The sequence below is a fragment of the Phyllobates terribilis genome, unplaced genomic scaffold (assembly GCF_046119375.1).
Source record: "Phyllobates terribilis strain yellow unplaced genomic scaffold, ASM4611937v1 Scaffold_734__1_contigs__length_741531, whole genome shotgun sequence".
Classification (NCBI taxonomy): domain Eukaryota; kingdom Metazoa; phylum Chordata; class Amphibia; order Anura; family Dendrobatidae; genus Phyllobates; species Phyllobates terribilis.
The window spans coordinates 1-21,826 of record NW_027363494.1 but is presented as its reverse complement, the minus strand read 5'-3'; the positions used below and the strand labels follow the sequence as shown (position 1 = coordinate 21,826).

The following is a 21,826-nucleotide window of genomic DNA, read 5'->3' as shown; positions in this document are numbered from 1 at the left end:
GCAGACTGAAGGTGGCTGCTGCTGTGCGCAGGTATATAAAGGCTCAGAGCCTATTATGACACGCGCAGCCAGCGTTCCATTGCCACATTCCGTCTACTGCAGGCGGGATACCTGGATGGCTGAATGTCACTGAGAAGCTCACAGAGACCGCCATAAGCAACAGTTTAAAAGAATGCCACAGACTAATCAACCAAACTTTTTGGGTTGGTTTCTCTTTTATAGTCTGCAGGCATTAAATGAAAGAAGTCAGTGTTTCAGCAGAGGGAGACAACGTTTCAGAAAAGGCATTGTAGCAAACCAAAAAAGAAATTTTAAGCGCAGCAGAGTAACCAGCTCACATACCTGTTAGCTCAGGTGAGTTTAAAAGGCTGCTGTTGATAACAAGGGCATTTGCTAAATAGATGGTGTGTGTGCAACAATATACTGAAAGGTCAATTATATTGTGCAGCTTATCTCACCACCTGTAGTTATTTAGGTGAAAGCTCCAAAATGCTTGCCTAATATGTCTGTTTATCCAAAAGGAAGTATAGAGGGAGAGCTAGATAGATAGCATTGCATTACATTACATTACATGGCAATGCAATGCACAGTTGCTGAAGTTGAACCAAAATGAGCTTGTCATCTGGCTTCTGCAACTTTTAACATGAAAAATCCAATGAGGAGAAGTAAAGCAAAGCCAAAGAGTCCATCCCAAAATCCGACAAACAAGCAAAATGAACAAAAAGCATTGAATTCAATTCTTTCTGATTTTAGAAACTGCATTAAAGAAGGGGTGCACCGGTCCTGGAGATACTGCAATACCAGGTCAATGCGTGGAGTGGACAGAGCAAGCTCTTTTTCCATCTCCCTGTTCTAAAAATCCATTTAATATATGGTCCCCAGATAGGGGACGTATCAGATATTAAACTGATAAGAACAGATACTACACTTGATCTTAGCCAAAAGGCCGAGAAGCGATAACCAGAATTGGTTTCCGACTACGGTGCCACCCAAGGATTCTGAAAAGTCCATTTGTGGAGATGGCCACCTGGACTCCCGTTAAGAAGACATGCTGTCAACCTCTAGATCCCTCACATGCCTGCACTTTTCGGCTTGCTGCTGCTGCAATCCACGCGTTTTAGATCTGCATAACTCCACCTCTTTTAGCACAGTACCCTCAACCCCCGGCTGTTCCCACCCGCCTCAACACCGTTGGAAGGGAGGAGAACCAATTAAGGCGGGGGGGGGTGGAACGAGCAGCTGTCTACCCTTAGCAGGAGGGTTGCTGATTAATTACCTCTCCTGCTGCTGCTGCTGCTGGCTGTCCAGCAGCAGACTGAAGGTGGCTGCTGCTGTGCGCAGGTATATAAAGGCTCAGAGCCTATTATGACACGCGCAGCCAGCGTTCCATTGCCACATTCCGTCTACTGCATGCGGGATACCTGGATGGCTGAATGTCACTGAGAAGCTCACAGAGACCGCCATAAGCAACAGTTTAAAAGAATGCCACAGACTAATCAACCAAACTTTTTGGGTTGGTTTCTCTTTTATAGTCTGCAGGCATTAAATGAAAGAAGTCAGTGTACCAGCAGAGGGAGACAACGTTTCAGAAAAGGCATTGTAGCAAACAAAAAAAGAAATTTTAAGCGCAGCAGAGTAACCAGCTCGCATACCTGTTAGCTCAGGTGAGTTTAAAAGGCTGCTGTTGATAACAAGGGCATTTGCTAAATAGATGGTGTGTGTGCAACAATATACTGAAAGGTCAATTATATTGTGCAGCTTATCTCACCACCTGTAGTTATTTAGGTGAAAGCTCCAAAATGCTTGCCTAATATGTCTGTTTATCCAAAAGGAAGTATAGAGGGAGAGCTAGATAGATAGCATTGCATTACATTACATTACATGGCAATGCAATGCACAGTTGCTGAAGTTGAACCAAAATGAGCTTGTCATCTGGCTTCTGCAACTTTTAACATGAAAAATCCAATGAGGAGAAGAAAAGCAAAGCCAAAGAGTCCATCCCAAAATCCGACAAACAAGCAAAATGAACAAAAAGCATTGAATTCAATTCTTTCTGATTTTAGAAACTGCATTAAAGAAGGGGTGCACCGGTCCTGGAGATACTGCAATACCAGGTCAATGCGTGGAGTGGACAGAGCAAGCTCTTTTTCCATCTCCCTGTTCTAAAAATCCATTTAATATATGGTCCCCAGATAGGGGACGTATCAGATATTAAACTGATAAGAACAGATACTACACTTGATCTTAGCCAAAAGGCCGAGAAGCGATAACCAGAATTGGTTTCCGACTACGGTGCCACCCAAGGATTCTGAAAAGTCCATTTGTGGAGATGGCCACCTGGACTCCCGTTAAGAAGACATGCTGTCAACCTCTAGATCCCTCACATGCCTGCACTTTTCGGCTTGCTGCTGCTGCAATCCACGCGTTTTAGATCTGCATAACTCCACCTCTTTTAGCACAGTACCCTCAACCCCCGGCTGTTCCCACCCGCCTCAACACCGTTGGAAGGGAGGAGAACCAATTAAGGCGGGGGGGGGGGTGGAACGAGCAGCTGTCTACCCTTAGCAGGAGGGTTGCTGATTAATTACCTCTCCTGCTGCTGCTGCTGGCTGTCCAGCAGCAGACTGAAGGTGGCTGCTGCTGTGCGCAGGTATATAAAGGCTCAGAGCCTATTATGACACGCGCAGCCAGCGTTCCATTGCCACATTCCGTCTACTGCAGGCGGGATACCTGGATGGCTGAATGTCACTGAGAAGCTCACAGAGACGGCCATAACCAACAGTTTAAAAGAATGCCACAGACTAATCAACCAAACTTTTTGGGTTGGGTTCTCTTTTATAGTCTGCAGGCATTAAATGAAAGAAGTCAGTGTTCCAGCAGAGGGAGACAACGTTTCAGAAAAGGCATTGTAGCAAACCAAAAAAGAAATTTTAAGCGCAGCAGAGTAACCAGCTCACATACCTGTTAGCTCAGGTGAGTTTAAAAGGCTGCTGTTGATAACAAGGGCATTTGCTAAATAGATGGTGTGTGTGCAACAATATACTGAAAGGTCAATTATATTGTGCAGCTTATCTCACCACCTGTAGTTATTTAGGTGAAAGCTCCAAAATGCTTGCCTAATATGTCTGTTTATCCAAAAGGAAGTATAGAGGGAGAGCTAGATAGATAGCATTGCATTACATTACATTACATGGCAATGCAATGCACAGTTGCTGAAGTTGAACCAAAATGAGCTTGTCATCTGGCTTCTGCAACTTTTAACATGAAAAATCCAATGAGGAGAAGAAAAGCAAAGCCAAAGAGTCCATCCCAAAATCCGACAAGCAAGCAAAATGAACAAAAAGCATTGAATTCAATTCTTTCTGATTTTAGAAACTGCATTAAAGAAGGGGTGCACCGGTCCTGGAGATACTGCAATACCAGGTCAATGCGTGGAGTGGACAGAGCAAGCTCTTTTTCCATCTCCCTGTTCTAAAAATCCATTTAATATATGGTCCCCAGATAGGGGACGTATCAGATATTAAACTGATAAGAACAGATACTACACTTGATCTTAGCCAAAAGGCCGAGAAGCGATAACCAGAATTGGTTTCCGACTACGGTGCCACCCAAGGATTCTGAAAAGTTCATTTGTGGAGATGGCCACCTGGACTTCCGTTAAGAAGACATGCTGTCAACCTCTAGATCCCTCACATGCCTGCACTTTTCGGCTTGCTGCTGCTGCAATCCACGCGTTTTAGATCTGCATAACTCCACCTCTTTTAGCACAGTACCCTCAACCCCCGGCTGTTCCCACCCGCCTCAACACCGTTGGAAGGGAGGAGAACCAATTAAGGCGGGGGGGGGGTGGAACGAGCAGCTGTCTACCCTTAGCAGGAGGGTTGCTGATTAATTACCTCTCCTGCTGCTGCTGCTGCTGGCTGTCCAGCAGCAGACTGAAGGTGGCTGCTGCTGTGCGCAGGTATATAAAGGCTCAGAGCCTATTATGACACGCGCAGCCAGCGTTCCATTGCCACATTCCGTCTACTGCAGGCGGGATACCTGGATGGCTGAATGTCACTGAGAAGCTCACAGAGACCGCCATAAGCAACAGTTTAAAAGAATGCCACAGACTAATCAACCAAACTTTTTGGGTTGGTTTCTCTTTTATAGTCTGCAGGCATTAAATGAAAGAAGTCAGTGTTCCAGCAGAGGGAGACAACGTTTCAGAAAAGGCATTGTAGCAAACCAAAAAAGAAATTTTAAGCGCAGCAGAGTAACCAGCTCACATACCTGTTAGCTCAGGTGAGTTTAAAAGGCTGCTGTTGATAACAAGGGCATTTGCTAAATAGATGGTGTGTGTGCAACAATATACTGAAAGGTCAATTATATTGTGCAGCTTATCTCACCACCTGTAGTTATTTAGGTGAAAGCTCCAAAATGCTTGCCTAATATGTCTGTTTATCCAAAAGGAAGTATAGAGGGAGAGCTAGATAGATAGCATTGCATTACATTACATTACATGGCAATGCAATGCACAGTTGCTGAAGTTGAACCAAAATGAGCTTGTCATCTGGCTTCTGCAACTTTTAACATGAAAAATCCAATGAGGAGAAGAAAAGCAAAGCCAAAGAGTCCATCCCAAAATCCGACAAACAAGCAAAATGAACAAAAAGCATTGAATTCAATTCTTTCTGATTTTAGAAACTGCATTAAAGAAGGGGTGCACCGGTCCTGGAGATACTGCAATACCAGGTCAATGCGTGGAGTGGACAGAGCAAGCTCTTTTTCCATCTCCCTGTTCTAAAAATCCATTTAATATATGGTCCCCAGATAGGGGACGTATCAGATATTAAACTGATAAGAACAGATCAGGTTTCAACATATTTTATTAAGTGCGTAAAAGATGGTTTACAATCAAAAACAACAACACAAACAGTACATTATTAAAACACAGAATTCCACCCATAAAAACCCCATATACGATTAGCATCCCTTCTCCCAATACATTTGACATCCCTCAAGTAATAAATATACATCTGGCTAAAAGCAATTTTAAGACAATCCTTCACAGAAATAGCATCACGTTTAAAAAGTAAAATATTGCGTGCCTTCCAAAGGGCGTCTTTAAAACAGTTAATCATACACCAACATATACAATACTGTTGAGGGGTCGGACATTTAAAAAGGCCATATAAAACATATTCATGGTTAAAATCTCTTAAACCGCAAGTCCATTTTAAAAGAATCCCAACTTTGTGCCAAAGTTCCTGTGCAAATGGGCAATTCCACATAAGGTGCAAGGTGGTTTCGTCATAAACACATGAGTCTCTGGGGCATTTTGCTCTGGCCACCAGGCCTCTCCTGTGTTGAAACTCTCTGGTGGGGAGGCACTGGTGGACCACCATCCATGCGATGTCCTTATGTCCATTTGCTAAAAATTTTCCGAAGACATTCTTCCAAACTTGCTTCGACCTCTCTTCTGAGAAATTTACTATGGGGGTCACATCTTCATTCCTCCTCAGAAAAGATAAAAGCTTCTTGCGGTCTTTAAAAATGTCCATATTAAAATCACCAAGGCTATAAAATCGAACAGTCTTTTCTAAGATTGCTTGGTGTTTGGGGGGGCATAGTAAAACAGGGGAATTCAACGACAACTTAAACCATCTTTTAAAAATCATCCCACAAGTACATTTTAAAAAATAACTTAGCGCACTATTACCATTAAAATGTTTGAAACAAAAGCAGAAATAATTTAAATACAAATAAATATGTAAATCGGGGACATCCCTTCCGCCGTTCATTTTATTCTTCCTCATTATTTCTCGCCTTAATTTTTCCATTTTGGAGTTCCATAAAAACATACAGATCATCCTAGTCATTTTTTTAATTAAAACATCAGAGGGGGGGTACACCATAGCTATATACAGTATGAGGGGTAACAACACTGATTTTATAATTAAAATTTTCCCCTCCATTGTTAGGGACCTCAAACCCCAAAATGATATTTTCTTTGACATTTTTTCTATGACATTCTCCCAGCTTTGAGTTCCCACATTCTCCTCGTTAAAAACAACTCCAAGAATTTTTACATTGTCTCGTTTTAAAGTGAGCTGCGGGAGTTGGGCGGTGTCCCAGGATCCCAAAGTCAGACATTCAGATTTATTTAAATTAAGTTTAAAACCGGATGCCTGGGAAAAAAAATCAATGCGCAACACCGCCCTCCGGAGGGAAGCAGGGTCCACGCACACAACCGTCACGTCATCCATGTAGCCAAAGACTCTCACATCACTGCCACCTCCGCCAGGAACAGGAACCCCTCTAATCACTTTGTCTTTCCTTATTGCGCTCAGCAGGGGCTCCATGGCGCAGATGAACAGGATGGGCGACAAGGGGCATCCCTGCTTCACTCCGGACTCAAGGGGAACTCCATCTGTTAAAAAGCCATTAAGAGAAATTTGACTAAAACAATTTTTATATAAAATCTTAATACAATTTAAAAGCATATTAGGGATACCCATTCTTTTTAAAACTCTAAAAAGAAATCTATGAGAGACTCTATCGAAAGCTTTTTCAAAATCTAGGGCTAAAAGAGCTACATTTTGACCCCGGTCTCTGGAATACCAAATTACATCCCTTAATACGTTTAAAACCTCTGAAATACTTCTGCCTGGTACACTACAAACCTGCTCAGGCTGGATTAGTTTGGCAATGACATTCCTGAGCCGGTTTGCAACCACCTTAGCAAGTACCTTGTAATCGACGTTTAGGAGAGTTATGGGTCTCCAATTCGCTAGAGCACTGCGATCACCTTTTTTATATATCAAAGACACCACTCCTCTCCTCCACGAAAATGGCAACTGTTCACAAATAAAAACTTCTTTAAAAAGCATAAAAAGGTCCTCTTTTAAAATGTCCCAAAAAGTAAGATAAAACTCTACAGGTAGTCCGTCACACCCAGGTGCTTTACCCTTAGAGAAACTTTTAAAAACATAAAATAATTCCTCTAAAACAATATCGCGTTCTAAAAACTCCTGGTCTGTAAAATTTAACTTAAAATCGAGATCATTAAGAGCATCAGATAAAAAGGACTCATCTATACACTTTTTACTAAAAAGAGGCTTATAAAAGTTAAAAGTAGCATTCAACATTCCCTGCATAGATGTTTCACCCTCTAGATTTGTGATCACTTCTCTTTTATCCATGACTTTTTTGAAGAAGAAGCGAGAGCACTTCTCCCCCTCCTCCAAGTGCTGCACTCTAGAGTTAAAAATAATCTCTTTCCCCTTTGTGTCTATGCAGTTCTGAATTTCAGTTTTTAGGCTAGCAATATCATCTCCCACCTCCACCCCTAGCTCTTTGAATTTAAAAAGTGTTTGTAGTTTGGTGTTAAGATCACTAAAACATCTTTTTTTCTCTCTAGCTTTACGTCTCCCTGCTTTTATAAAAAACATTCTGACTTTTTTTTTCAAATTTTCCCACCAGGTTACCATAGGGGCATCAGAAGGTTTTTGTCGCCGCCAGGCTTGATAGGCTTTAACAAAGTCTTGTCGAATCAGAGGGTCCTCCAGCAGGTAAGTACTTAGACGCCAGAGGCCCCTGTTGACCCTCTGTTCATCCCGGTATTCTAGATGCACCTCCAAGCCCTTATGGTCAGAAAATATATTTGATGTTAAAACACATTTTACAGGGTTAAAATCATCTGATAGGAAAATAAAATCGATCCTGGAGGACACCCCACTTCCGGACCACGTATAACCAGGGTCCGTCGGCAGGAGTGACCTCCACGCATCGCATAATTTAAAATCAGTTATAAAATCTTTCAATAGATGACATGACTTATACAATTTGCGTAAAGGGTCACCCCCCGCTCGTTGTTCACTAGCACAAAGACAATTAAAATCACCCCCTACGATCAGGGGAGATGACCCAGTACAGTACAATGGCAATATCCCAAATAAATTAATTCTCTCTTGCTTATCAGGGGAAGCATAAACATTCATTACACATAGGGTAAAACCATTAAATTTAAAATGCACTAAAACCACTCTGCCTGGTACTATTTCTGTGACAGTATTTATAGCAATATTTCTCCCACGACAGAGGAAGCCCACCCCCGCTGACTTGTTGTCATTGGAGCCAGACCAGATGGAGGGCCCCAGTCTCCAATCTGTCTTGATGTCATTATAATTTAGTGCATGTTGTATCCCGTATTCCTGTAATAAACATATGTCAAAGTCAGTGGTTTCTAAGTACTTAAATAGAGCAGCCCTACGAACTGGGCTCTTTAATGACCTCACATTCAGTGAGACAAGTCTTAATGTGGGCATTCATAGGTCAGGGTGGTGGATCTTCCATGAGGACACCTGACTCAAAGCCCTGTATGCCAAATTGCTCCAGGACATCCGGGCTAGAGGACCCAAATGACTCGATATTCTGTGAGCCGGCGGTTGCCCCCTCGTAGGTCACGGTTCCCAGCCACATTCCAGGAGACGCTGGGGCTTCGACATTCCGTCTCTTTTTCGGGGCAGACTCCACTAGGTCACTGGTGCAGTCCTCCTCTTCCTCCACCTCCTCCAGGGGGAGAGACTGGTCCATCAGGATAAGATCACCAACACAGATTCCCTGATGTTCGCCACCTAGAAGCAAAGCCCCCTCATCTGGCTGGCTAATCGCCCTGGAAGATCCTGAGGCCATCGCTGCGTGGTCCCCTGTAGCCAACCGCACAGGGGCACCACCCTCCAGCCCAACAGGATCGGTATCGGGAACCATCGACACGGAGGATACCCTCCCAGAAGGAGGACCCCTCCGTTCCGGTCCATGCGAGGTCCGCCCATCGTTAAGGGACTTCGATGCAGTGGCCGCCCCAGAGGGGCCTCCGGCTCCCTGCTCCATCCCAACCTTCTCGCCCTTCGAACCGCCCTCCGACGCCGGCCCGCCAGTGAAGACCGGCGGGCGCATCGGCTCAGCTGCAGAAGATGCAGCTTCTGCGTAAGTCCTGGTCCTGGTCCTGTTGGGGCATCCTCGGAACATGTGCCCCGCCTCACCACAAAGATTGCATTTCCTCCCAGCGGGACAGTCCTTCATTAAATGTCCGTAACAGCTGCAATTATTGCAGCGGTCTACTTTCCTGCCCGTGCAGGACGTTTGGGTATGACCCATTTGTCCACAGTTCCTGCAACATACCGGCATTCCAGGGTAAAATAAGTAGCCTCTGCTCTTACCGATCACAAATGTTGAGGGAGGGTGTAGCATTCCTCCCACTCCACTTGGGTCCCTCTTTAGACGGGCCATGTACCTCCTCTTGCCGCACCAGAAGCCTACCGCGTTCTTCACAGTGCCCAGGTATCTCAGATCATCACAATAACGGATAAGGTAGGTCGAGATGTCTGCAGCCTCCACAAAGGGGTTCGGGAAATGCACCACGATAGGGATCTCGTCATAGGCATACAAGAGACAAAAGGTTAGTCCATCCAATTCATCTAAGTAGTTTTTCTCATTTACCTTTTGTACGAGTTGGTGACAGCATCCCTGGCTCTTGAAGGTGATGGTGTAAGTCCCCTTGTACTCATTGTCCTGGAAGCAGAATATGTCTTCCCGCCGAAACTCCAGAACTCCAAGCAGAATCCTATGGCAGATGTAGTCCAAGTTCTTCTCCGTCCTCGATCCTGCTCCAACTTCAATCCTCACGGTGTTCCGCATCCGGGCATCACCCGATGAATATGTGAGCGTTGCCGGCATCCTTCACTCAGGAACGTACCGACTCTTCTCTCTGAAAGGCGCAAGCCTTCATGGGATCCCTTCCCGTTGCTCCCTCCGAAGAGGAACGATCCCCCCAGGCCGAGAGAAAGGGTACCAAGAGCACCTCACAGGCAAGACCACACAGGTAAACCTGATAGATCGTGCCAAAAGGCCGAGAAGCGATAACCAGAATTGGTTTCCGACTACGGTGCCACCCAAGGATTCTGAAAAGTCCATTTGTGGAGATGGCCACCTGGACTCCCGTTAAGAAGACATGCTGTCAACCTCTAGATCCCTCACATGCCTGCACTTTTCGGCTTGCTGCTGCTGCAATCCACGCGTTTTAGATCTGCATAACTCCACCTCTTTTAGCACAGTACCCTCAACCCCCGGCTGTTCCCACCCGCCTCAACACCGTTGGAAGGGAGGAGAACCAATTAAGGCGGGGGGGGGGGGGGGGAACGAGCAGCTGTCTACCCTTAGCAGGAGGGTTGCTGATTAATTACCTCTCCTGCTGCTGCTGCTGCTGGCTGTCCAGCAGCAGACTGAAGGTGGCTGCTGCTGTGCGCAGGTATATAAAGGCTCAGAGCCTATTATGACACGCGCAGCCAGTGTTCCATTGCCACATTCCGTCTACTGCAGGCGGGATACCTGGATGGCTGAATGTCACTGAGAAGCTCACAGAGACCGCCATAAGCAACAGTTTAAAAGAATGCCACAGACTAATCAACCAAACTTTTTGGGTTGGTTTCTCTTTTATAGTCTGCAGGCATTAAATGAAAGAAATCAGTGTTCCAGCAGAGGGAGACAACGTTTCAGAAAAGGCATTGTAGCAAACCAAAAAATAAATTTTAAGCGCAGCAGAGTAACCAGCTCACATACCTGTTAGCTCAGGTGAGTTTAAAAGGCTGCTGTTGATAACAAGGGCATTTGCTAAATAGATGGTGTGTGTGCAACAATATACTGAAAGGTCAATTATATTGTGCAGCTTATCTCACCACCTGTAGTTATTTAGGTGAAAGCTCCAAAATGCTTGCCTAATATGTCTGTTTATCCAAAAGGAAGTATAGAGGGAGAGCTAGATAGATAGCATTGCATTACATTACATTACATGGCAATGCAATGCACAGTTGCTGAAGTTGAACCAAAATGAGCTTGTCATCTGGCTTCTGCAACTTTTAACATGAAAAATCCAATGAGGAGAAGAAAAGCAAAGCCAAAGAGTCCATCCCAAAATCCGACAAACAAGCAAAATGAACAAAAAGCATTGAATTCAATTCTTTCTGATTTTAGAAACTGCATTAAAGAAGGGGTGCACCGGTCCTGGAGATACTGCAATACCAGGTCAATACGTGGAGTGGACAGAGCAAGCTCTTTTTCCATCTCCCTGTTCTAAAAATCCATTTAATATATGGTCCCCAGATAGGGGACGTATCAGATATTAAACTGATAAGAACAGATACTACACTTGATCTTAGCCAAAAGGCCGAGAAGCGATAACCAGAATTGGTTTCCGACTACGGTGCCACCCAAGGATTCTGAAAAGTCCATTTGTGGAGATGGCCACCTGGACTCCCGTTAAGAAGACATGCTGTCAACCTCTAGATCCCTCACATGCCTGCACTTTTCGGCTTGCTGCTGCTGCAATCCACGCGTTTTAGATCTGCATAACTCCACCTCTTTTAGCACAGTACCCTCAACCCCCGGCTGTTCCCACCCGCCTCAACACCGTTGGAAGGGAGGAGAACCAATTAAGGCGGGGGGGGGGTGGAACGGGCAGCTGTCTACCCTTAGCAGGAGGGTTGCTGATTAATTACCTCTCCTGCTGCTGCTGCTGCTGGCTGTCCAGCAGCAGACTGAAGGTGGCTGCTGCTGTGCGCAGGTATATAAAGGCTCAGAGCCTATTATGACACGCGCAGCCAGCGTTCCATTGCCACATTCCGTCTACTGCAGGCGGGATACCTGGATGGCTGAATGTCACTGAGAAGCTCACAGAGACCGCCATAAGCAACAGTTTAAAAGAATGCCACAGACTAATCAACCAAACTTTTTGGGTTGGTTTCTCTTTTATAGTCTGCAGGCATTAAATGAAAGAAGTCAGTGTTCCAGCAGAGGGAGACAACGTTTCAGAAAAGGCATTGTAGCAAACCAAAAAAGAAATTTTAAGCGCAGCAGAGTAACCAGCTCACATACCTGTTAGCTCAGGTGAGTTTAAAAGGCTGCTGTTGATAACAAGGGCATTTGCTAAATAGATGGTGTGTGTGCAACAATATACTGAAAGGTCAATTATATTGTGCAGCTTATCTCACCACCTGTAGTTATTTAGGTGAAAGCTCCAAAATGCTTGCCTAATATGTCTGTTTATCCAAAAGGAAGTATAGAGGGAGAGCTAGATAGATAGCATTGCATTACATTACATTACATGGCAATGCAATGCACAGTTGCTGAAGTTGAACCAAAATGAGCTTGTCATCTGGCTTCTGCAACTTTTAACATGAAAAATCCAATGAGGAGAAGAAAAGCAAAGCCAAAGAGTCCATCCCAAAATCCGACAAACAAGCAAAATGAACAAAAAGCATTGAATTCAATTCTTTCTGATTTTAGAAACTGCATTAAAGAAGGGGTGCACCGGTCCTGGAGATACTGCAATACCAGGTCAATGCGTGGAGTGGACAGAGCAAGCTCTTTTTCCATCTCCCTGTTCTAAAAATCCATTTAATATATGGTCCCCAGATAGGGGACGTATCAGATATTAAACTGATAAGAACAGATACTACACTTGATCTTAGCCAAAAGGCCGAGAAGCGATAACCAGAATTGGTTTCCGACTACGGTGCCACCCAAGGATTCTGAAAAGTCCATTTGTGGAGATGGCCACCTGGACTCCCGTTAAGAAGACATGCTGTCAACCTCTAGATCCCTCACATGCCTGCACTTTTCGGCTTGCTGCTGCAATCCACGCGTTTTAGATCTGCATAACTCCACCTCTTTTAGCACAGTACCCTCAACCCCCGGCTGTTCCCACCCGCCTCAACACCGTTGGAAGGGAGGAGAACCAATTAAGGCGGGGGGGGGGTGGAACGAGCAGCTGTCTACCCTTAGCAGGAGGGTTGCTGATTAATTACCTCTCCTGCTGCTGCTGCTGCTGGCTGTCCAGCAGCAGACTGAAGGTGGCTGCTGCTGTGCGCAGGTATATAAAGGCTCAGAGCCTATTATGACACGCGCAGCCAGCGTTCCATTGCCACATTCCGTCTACTGCAGGCGGGATACCTGGATGGCTGAATGTCACTGAGAAGCTCACAGAGACCGCCATAAGCAACAGTTTAAAAGAATGCCACAGACTAATCAACCAAACTTTTTGGGTTGGTTTCTCTTTTATAGTCTGCAGGCATTAAATGAAAGAAGTCAGTGTTCCAGCAGAGGGAGACAACGTTTCAGAAAAGGCATTGTAGCAAACCAAAAAATAAATTTTAAGCGCAGCAGAGTAACCAGCTCACATACCTGTTAGCTCAGGTGAGTTTAAAAGGCTGCTGTTGATAACAAGGGCATTTGCTAAATAGATGGTGTGTGTGCAACAATATACTGAAAGGTCAATTATATTGTGCAGCTTATCTCACCACCTGTAGTTATTTAGGTGAAAGCTCCAAAATGCTTGCCTAATATGTCTGTTTATCCAAAAGGAAGTATAGAGGGAGAGCTAGATAGATAGCATTGCATTACATTACATTACATGGCAATGCAATGCACAGTTGTTGAAGTTGAACCAAAATGAGCTTGTCATCTGGCTTCTGCAACTTTTAACATGAAAAATCCAATGAGGAGAAGAAAAGCAAAGCCAAAGAGTCCATCCCAAAATCCGACAAACAAGCAAAATGAACAAAAAGCATTGAATTCAATTCTTTCTGATTTTAGAAACTGCATTAAAGAAGGGGTGCACCGGTCCTGGAGATACTGCAATACCAGGTCAATGCGTGGAGTGGACAGAGCAAGCTCTTTTTCCATCTCCCTGTTCTAAAAATCCATTTAATATATGGTCCCCAGATAGGGGACGTATCAGATATTAAACTGATAAGAACAGATACTACACTTGATCTTAGCCAAAAGGCCGAGAAGCGATAACCAGAATTGGTTTCCGACTACGGTGCCACCCAAGGATTCTGAAAAGTCCATTTGTGGAGATGGCCACCTGGACTCCCGTTAAGAAGACATGCTGTCAACCTCTAGATCCCTCACATGCCTGCACTTTTCGGCTTGCTGCTGCTGCAATCCACGCGTTTTAGATCTGCATAACTCCACCTCTTTTAGCACAGTACCCTCAACCCCCGGCTGTTCCCACCCGCCTCAACACCGTTGGAAGGGAGGAGAACCAATTAAGGCGGGGGGGGGGGTGGAACGAGCAGCTGTCTACCCTTAGCAGGAGGGTTGCTGATTAATTACCTCTCCTGCTGCTGCTGCTGCTGGCTGTCCAGCAGCAGACTGAAGGTGGCTGCTGCTGTGCGCAGGTATATAAAGGCTCAGAGCCTATTATGACACGCGCAGCCAGCGTTCCATTGCCACATTCCGTCTACTGCAGGCGGGATACCTGGATGGCTGAATGTCACTGAGAAGCTCACAGAGACCGCCATAAGCAACAGTTTAAAAGAATGCCACAGACTAATCAACCAAACTTTTTGGGTTGGTTTCTCTTTTATAGTCTGCAGGCATTAAATGAAAGAAGTCAGTGTTCCAGCAGAGGGAGACAACGTTTCAGAAAAGGCATTGTAGCAAACCAAAAAAGAAATTTTAAGCGCAGCAGAGTAACCAGCTCACATACCTGTTAGCTCAGGTGAGTTTAAAAGGCTGCTGTTGATAACAAGGGCATTTGCTAAATAGATGGTGTGTGTGCAACAATATACTGAAAGGTCAATTATATTGTGCAGCTTATCTCACCACCTGTAGTTATTTAGGTGAAAGCTCCAAAATGCTTGCCTAATATGTCTGTTTATCCAAAAGGAAGTATAGAGGGAGAGCTAGATAGATAGCATTGCATTACATTACATTACATGGCAATGCAATGCACAGTTGCTGAAGTTGAACCAAAATGAGCTTGTCATCTGGCTTCTGCAACTTTTAACATGAAAAATCCAATGAGGAGAAGAAAAGCAAAGCCAAAGAGTCCATCCCAAAATCCGACAAACAAGCAAAATGAACAAAAAGCATTGAATTCAATTCTTTCTGATTTTAGAAACTGCATTAAAGAAGGGGTGCACCGGTCCTGGAGATACTGCAATACCAGGTCAATGCGTGGAGTGGACAGAGCAAGCTCTTTTTCCATCTCCCTGTTCTAAAAATCCATTTAATATATGGTCCCCAGATAGGGGACGTATCAGATATTAAACTGATAAGAACAGATACTACACTTGATCTTAGCCAAAAGGCCGAGAAGCGATAACCAGAATTGGTTTCCGACTACGGTGCCACCCAAGGATTCTGAAAAGTCCATTTGTGGAGATGGCCACCTGGACTCCCGTTAAGAAGACATGCTGTCAACCTCTAGATCCCTCACATGCCTGCACTTTTCGGCTTGCTGCTGCTGCAATCCACGCGTTTTAGATCTGCATAACTCCACCTCTTTTAGCACAGTACCCTCAACCCCCGGCTGTTCCCACCCGCCTCAACACCGTTGGAAGGGAGGAGAACCAATTAAGGCGGGGGGGGGGGGGGGTGGAACGAGCAGCTGTCTACCCTTAGCAGGAGGGTTGCTGATTAATTACCTCTCCTGCTGCTGCTGCTGCTGGCTGTCCAGCAGCAGACTGAAGGTGGCTGCTGCTGTGCGCAGGTATATAAAGGCTCAGAGCCTATTATGACACGCGCAGCCAGCGTTCCATTGCCACATTCCGTCTACTGCAGGCGGGATACCTGGATGGCTGAATGTCACTGAGAAGCTCACAGAGACCGCCATAAGCAACAGTTTAAAAGAATGCCACAGACTAATCAACCAAACTTTTTGGGTTGGTTTCTCTTTTATAGTCTGCAGGCATTAAATGAAAGAAGTCAGTGTTCCAGCAGAGGGAGACAACGTTTCAGAAAAGGCATTGTAGCAAACCAAAAAAGAAATTTTAAGCGCAGCAGAGTAACCAGCTCACATACCTGTTAGCTCAGGTGAGTTTAAAAGGCTGCTGTTGATAACAAGGGCATTTGCTAAATAGATGGTGTGTGTGCAACAATATACTGAAAGGTCAATTATATTGTGCAGCTTATCTCACCACCTGTAGTTATTTAGGTGAAAGCTCCAAAATGCTTGCCTAATATGTCTGTTTATCCAAAAGGAAGTATAGAGGGAGAGCTAGATAGATAGCATTGCATTACATTACATTACATGGCAATGCAATGCACAGTTGCTGAAGTTGAACCAAAATGAGCTTGTCATCTGGCTTCTGCAACTTTTAACATGAAAAATCCAATGAGGAGAAGAAAAGCAAAGCCAAAGAGTCCATCCCAAAATCCGACAAACAAGCAAAATGAACAAAAAGCATTGAATTCAATTCTTTCTGATTTTAGAAACTGCATTAAAGAAGGGGTGCACCGGTCCTGGAGATACTGCAATACCAGGTCAATGCGTGGAGTGGACAGAGCAAGCTCTTTTTCCATCTCCCTGTTCTAAAAATCCATTTAATATATGGTCCCCAGATAGGGGACGTATCAGATATTAAACTGATAAGAACAGATACTACACTTGATCTTAGCCAAAAGGCCGAGAAGCGATAACCAGAATTGGTTTCCGACTACGGTGCCACCCAAGGATTCTGAAAAGTCCATTTGTGGAGATGGCCACCTGGACTCCCGTTAAGAAGACATGCTGTCAACCTCTAGATCCCTCACATGCCTGCACTTTTCGGCTTGCTGCTGCTGCAATCCACGCGTTTTAGATCTGCATAACTCCACCTCTTTTAGCACAGTACCCTCAACCCCCGGCTGTTCCCACCCGCCTCAACACCGTTGGAAGGGAGGAGAACCAATTAAGGCGGGGGGGGGGGTGGAACGAGCAGCTGTCTACCCTTAGCAGGAGGGTTGCTGATTAATTACCTCTCCTGCTGCTGCTGCTGCTGGCTGTCCAGCAGCAGACTGAAGGTGGCTGCTGCTGTGCGCAGGTATATAAAGGCTCAGAGCCTATTATGACACGCGCAGCCAGCGTTCCATTGCCACATTCCGTCTACTGCAGGCGGGATACCTGGATGGCTGAATGTCACTGAGAAGCTCACAGAGACCGCCATAAGCAACAGTTTAAAAGAATGCCACAGACTAATCAACCAAACTTTTTGGGTTGGTTTCTCTTTTATAGTCTGCAGGCATTAAATGAAAGAAGTCAGTGTTCCAGCAGAGGGAGACAACGTTTCAGAAAAGGCATTGTAGCAAACCAAAAAAGAAATTTTAAGCGCAGCAGAGTAACCAGCTCACATACCTGTTAGCTCAGGTGAGTTTAAAAGGCTGCTGTTGATAACAAGGGCATTTGCTAAATAGATGGTGTGTGTGCAACAATATACTGAAAGGTCAATTATATTGTGCAGCTTATCTCACCACCTGTAGTTATTTAGGTGAAAGCTCCAAAATGCTTGCCTAATATGTCTGTTTATCCAAAAGGAAGTATAGAGGGAGAGCTAGATAGATAGCATTGCATTACATTACATTACATGGCAATGCAATGCACAGTTGCTGAAGTTGAACCAAAATGAGCTTGTCATCTGGCTTCTGCAACTTTTAACATGAAAAATCCAATGAGGAGAAGAAAAGCAAAGCCAAAGAGTCCATCCCAAAATCCGACAAACAAGCAAAATGAACAAAAAGCATTGAATTCAATTCTTTCTGATTTTAGAAACTGCATTAAAGAAGGGGTGCACCGGTCCTGGAGATACTGCAATACCAGGTCAATGCGTGGAGTGGACAGAGCAAGCTCTTTTTCCATCTCCCTGTTCTAAAAATCCATTTAATATATGGTCCCCAGATAGGGGACGTATCAGATATTAAACTGATAAGAACAGATACTACACTTGATCTTAGCCAAAAGGCCGAGAAGCGATAACCAGAATTGGTTTCCGACTACGGTGCCACCCAAGGATTCTGAAAAGTCCATTTGTGGAGATGGCCACCTGGACTCCCGTTAAGAAGACATGCTGTCAACCTCTAGATCCCTCACATGCCTGCACTTTTCGGCTTGCTGCTGCTGCAATCCACGCGTTTTAGATCTGCATAACTCCACCTCTTTTAGCACAGTACCCTCAACCCCCGGCTGTTCCCACCCGCCTCAACACCGTTGGAAGGGAGGAGAACCAATTAAGGCGGGGGGGGGGTGGAACGAGCAGCTGTCTACCCTTAGCAGGAGGGTTGCTGATTAATTACCTCTCCTGCTGCTGCTGCTGCTGGCTGTCCAGCAGCAGACTGAAGGTGGCTGCTGCTGTGCGCAGGTATATAAAGGCTCAGAGCCTATTATGACACGCGCAGCCAGCGTTCCATTGCCACATTCCGTCTACTGCAGGCGGGATACCTGGATGGCTGAATGTCACTGAGAAGCTCACAGAGACCGCCATAAGCAACAGTTTAAAAGAATGCCACAGACTAATCAACCAAACTTTTTGGGTTGGTTTCTCTTTTATAGTCTGCAGGCATTAAATGAAAGAAGTCAGTGTTCCAGCAGAGGGAGACAACGTTTCAGAAAAGGCATTGTAGCAAACCAAAAAAGAAATTTTAAGCGCAGCAGAGTAACCAGCTCACATACCTGTTAGCTCAGGTGAGTTTAAAAGGCTGCTGTTGATAACAAGGGCATTTGCTAAATAGATGGTGTGTGTGCAACAATATACTGAAAGGTCAATTATATTGTGCAGCTTATCTCACCACCTGTAGTTATTTAGGTGAAAGCTCCAAAATGCTTGCCTAATATGTCTGTTTATCCAAAAGGAAGTATAGAGGGAGAGCTAGATAGATAGCATTGCATTACATTACATTACATGGCAATGCAATGCACAGTTGCTGAAGTTGAACCAAAATGAGCTTGTCATCTGGCTTCTGCAACTTTTAACATGAAAAATCCAATGAGGAGAAGAAAAGCAAAGCCAAAGAGTCCATCCCAAAATCCGACAAACAAGCAAAATGAACAAAAAGCATTGAATTCAATTCTTTCTGATTTTAGAAACTGCATTAAAGAAGGGGTGCACCGGTCCTGGAGATACTGCAATACCAGGTCAATGCATGGAGTGGACAGAGCAAGCTCTTTTTCCATCTCCCTGTTCTAAAAATCCATTTAATATATGGTCCCCAGATAGGGGACGTATCAGATATTAAACTGATAAGAACAGATACTACACTTGATCTTAGCCAAAAGGCCGAGAAGCGATAACCAGAATTGGTTTCCGACTACGGTGCCACCCAAGGATTCTGAAAAGTCCATTTGTGGAGATGGCCACCTGGACTCCCGTTAAGAAGACATGCTGTCAACCTCTAGATCCCTCACATGCCTGCACCTTTCGGCTTGCTGCTGCTGCAATCCACGCGTTTTAGATCTGCATAACTCCACCTCTTTTAGCACAGTACCCTCAACCCCCGGCTGTTCCCACCCGCCTCAACACCGTTGGAAGGGAGGAGAACCAATTAAGGCGGGGGGGGGGTGGAACGAGCAGCTGTCTACCCTTACCAGGAGGGTTGCTGATTAATTACCTCTCCTGCTGCTGCTGCTGGCTGTCCAGCAGCAGACTGAAGGTGGCTGCTGCTGTGCGCAGGTATATAAAGGCTCAGAGCCTATTATGACACGCGCAGCCAGCGTTCCATTGCCACATTCCGTCTACTGCAGGCGGGATACCTGGATGGCTGAATGTCACTGAGAAGCTCACAGAGACCGCCATAAGCAACAGTTTAAAAGAATGCCACAGACTAATCAACCAAACTTTTTGGGTTGGTTTCTCTTTTATAGTCTGCAGGCATTAAATGAAAGAAGTCAGTGTTCCAGCAGAGGGAGACAACGTTTCAGAAAAGGCATTGTAGCAAACCAAAAAAGAAATTTTAAGCGCAGCAGAGTAACCAGCTCACATACCTGTTAGCTCAGGTGAGTTTAAAAGGCTGCTGTTGATAACAAGGGCATTTGCTAAATAGATGGTGTGTGTGCAACAATATACTGAAAGGTCAATTATATTGTGCAGCTTATCTCACCACCTGTAGTTATTTAGGTGAAAGCTCCAAAATGCTTGCCTAATATGTCTGTTTATCCAAAAGGAAGTATAGAGGGAGAGCTAGATAGATAGCATTGCATTACATTACATTACATGGCAATGCAATGCACAGTTGCTGAAGTTGAACCAAAATGAGCTTGTCATCTGGCTTCTGCAACTTTTAACATGAAAAATCCAATGAGGAGAAGAAAAGCAAAGCCAAAGAGTCCATCCCAAAATCCGACAAACAAGCAAAATGAACAAAAAGCATTGAATTCAATTCTTTCTGATTTTAGAAACTGCATTAAAGAAGGGGTGCACCGGTCCTGGAGATACTGCAATACCAGGTCAATGCGTGGAGTGGACAGAGCAAGCTCTTTTTCCATCTCCCTGTTCTAAAAATCCATTTAATATATGGTCCCCAGATAGGGGACGTATCAGATATTAAACTGATAAGAACAGATACTACACTTGATCTTAGCCAAAAGGCCGAGAAGCGATAACCAGAATTGGTTTCCGACTACGGTGCCACCCAAGGATTGTGAAAAGTCCATTTGTGGAGATGGCCACCTGGACTCCCATTAAGAAGACATGCTGTCAACCTCTAGATCCCTCACATGCCTGCACTTTTCGGCTTGCTGCTGCTGCAATCCACGCGTTTTAGATCTGCATAACTCCACCTCTTTTAGCACAGTACCCTCAACCCCCGGCTGTTCCCACCCGCCTCAACACCGTTGGAAGGGAGGAGAACCAATTAAGGCGGGGGGGGGGTGGAACGAGCAGCTGTCTACCCTTAGCAGGAGGGTTGCTGATTAATTACCTCTCCTGCTGCTGCTGCTGCTGGCTGTCCAGCAGCAGACTGAAGGTGGCTGCTGCTGTGCGCAGGTATATAAAGGCTCAGAGCCTATTATGACACGCGCAGCCAGCGTTCCATTGCCACATTCCGTCTACTGCAGGCGGGATACCTGGATGGCTGAATGTCACTGAGAAGCTCACAGAGACCACCATAAGCAACAGTTTAAAAGAATGCCACAGACTAATCAACCAAACTTTTTGGGTTGGTTTCTCTTTTATAGTCTGCAGGCATTAAATGAAAGAAGTCAGTGTTCCAGCAGAGGGAGACAACGTTTCAGAAAAGGCATTGTAGCAAACTAAAAAAGAAATTTTAAGCGCAGCAGAGTAACCAGCTCACATACCTGTTAGCTCAGGTGAGTTTAAAAGGCTGCTGTTGATAACAAGGGCATTTGCTAAATAGATGGTGTGTGTGCAACAATATACTGAAAGGTCAATTATATTGTGCAGCTTATCTCACCACCTGTAGTTATTTAGGTGAAAGCTCCAAAATGCTTGCCTAATATGTCTGTTTATCCAAAAGGAAGTATAGAGGGAGAGCTAGATAGATAGCATTGCATTACATTACATTACATGGCAATGCAATGCACAGTTGCTGAAGTTGAACCAAAATGAGCTTGTCATCTGGCTTCTGCAACTTTTAACATGAAAAATCCAATGAGGAGAAGAAAAGCAAAGCCAAAGAGTCCATCCCAAAATCCGACAAACAAGCAAAATGAACAAAAAGCATTGAATTCAATTCTTTCTGATTTTAGAAACTGCATTAAAGAAGGGGTGCACCGGTGCTGGAGATACTGCAATACCAGGTCAATGCGTGGAGTGGACAGAGCAAGCTCTTTTTCCATCTCCCTGTTCTAAAAATCCATTTAATATATGGTCCCCAGATAGGGGACGTATCAGATATTAAACTGATAAGAACAGATACTACACTTGATCTTAGCCAAAAGGCCGAGAAGCGATAACCAGAATTGGTTTCCGACTACGGTGCCACCCAAGGATTCTGAAAAGTCCATTTGTGGAGATGGCCACCTGGACTCCCGTTAAGAAGACATGCTGTCAACCTCTAGATCCCTCACATG

General features: G+C 44.8%; 13 non-coding genes across 13 annotated transcripts; all 13 read right to left on the bottom strand.

Moving 5' to 3' along the window:
* Positions 1 to 767: 767 nt before the first annotated feature.
* Positions 768 to 958, bottom strand: LOC141237621 (U2 spliceosomal RNA). The gene has a single exon (XR_012303152.1). It is a non-coding gene; the product is annotated as a U2 spliceosomal RNA (small nuclear RNA).
* A 1,119-nt stretch (positions 959 to 2,077) lies between these two features.
* On the bottom strand, positions 2,078 to 2,268 carry LOC141237610 (U2 spliceosomal RNA). The gene has a single exon (XR_012303139.1). It is a non-coding gene; the product is annotated as a U2 spliceosomal RNA (small nuclear RNA).
* Positions 2,269 to 3,386: 1,118 nt separating this feature from the next.
* Positions 3,387 to 3,577, bottom strand: LOC141237599 (U2 spliceosomal RNA). Its single transcript, XR_012303128.1, has one exon. It is a non-coding gene; the product is annotated as a U2 spliceosomal RNA (small nuclear RNA).
* Positions 3,578 to 4,697: 1,120 nt separating this feature from the next.
* On the bottom strand, positions 4,698 to 4,887 carry LOC141237417 (U2 spliceosomal RNA). The gene has a single exon (XR_012302965.1). It is a non-coding gene; the product is annotated as a U2 spliceosomal RNA (small nuclear RNA).
* Positions 4,888 to 11,027: 6,140 nt separating this feature from the next.
* LOC141237863 (U2 spliceosomal RNA) lies at positions 11,028 to 11,218 on the bottom strand. The gene has a single exon (XR_012303386.1). It is a non-coding gene; the product is annotated as a U2 spliceosomal RNA (small nuclear RNA).
* A 1,120-nt stretch (positions 11,219 to 12,338) lies between these two features.
* LOC141237587 (U2 spliceosomal RNA) lies at positions 12,339 to 12,529 on the bottom strand. Its single transcript, XR_012303117.1, has one exon. It is a non-coding gene; the product is annotated as a U2 spliceosomal RNA (small nuclear RNA).
* A 1,117-nt stretch (positions 12,530 to 13,646) lies between these two features.
* Positions 13,647 to 13,837, bottom strand: LOC141237576 (U2 spliceosomal RNA). Its single transcript, XR_012303106.1, has one exon. It is a non-coding gene; the product is annotated as a U2 spliceosomal RNA (small nuclear RNA).
* A 1,121-nt stretch (positions 13,838 to 14,958) lies between these two features.
* LOC141237565 (U2 spliceosomal RNA) lies at positions 14,959 to 15,149 on the bottom strand. The gene has a single exon (XR_012303095.1). It is a non-coding gene; the product is annotated as a U2 spliceosomal RNA (small nuclear RNA).
* A 1,125-nt stretch (positions 15,150 to 16,274) lies between these two features.
* On the bottom strand, positions 16,275 to 16,465 carry LOC141237553 (U2 spliceosomal RNA). Its single transcript, XR_012303084.1, has one exon. It is a non-coding gene; the product is annotated as a U2 spliceosomal RNA (small nuclear RNA).
* Positions 16,466 to 17,586: 1,121 nt separating this feature from the next.
* On the bottom strand, positions 17,587 to 17,777 carry LOC141237540 (U2 spliceosomal RNA). The gene has a single exon (XR_012303072.1). It is a non-coding gene; the product is annotated as a U2 spliceosomal RNA (small nuclear RNA).
* A 1,120-nt stretch (positions 17,778 to 18,897) lies between these two features.
* LOC141237834 (U2 spliceosomal RNA) lies at positions 18,898 to 19,088 on the bottom strand. Its single transcript, XR_012303358.1, has one exon. It is a non-coding gene; the product is annotated as a U2 spliceosomal RNA (small nuclear RNA).
* A 1,117-nt stretch (positions 19,089 to 20,205) lies between these two features.
* Positions 20,206 to 20,396, bottom strand: LOC141237527 (U2 spliceosomal RNA). The gene has a single exon (XR_012303061.1). It is a non-coding gene; the product is annotated as a U2 spliceosomal RNA (small nuclear RNA).
* A 1,120-nt stretch (positions 20,397 to 21,516) lies between these two features.
* LOC141237936 (U2 spliceosomal RNA) lies at positions 21,517 to 21,707 on the bottom strand. Its single transcript, XR_012303456.1, has one exon. It is a non-coding gene; the product is annotated as a U2 spliceosomal RNA (small nuclear RNA).
* Between the last annotated feature and the right edge of the window lie 119 nt (positions 21,708 to 21,826).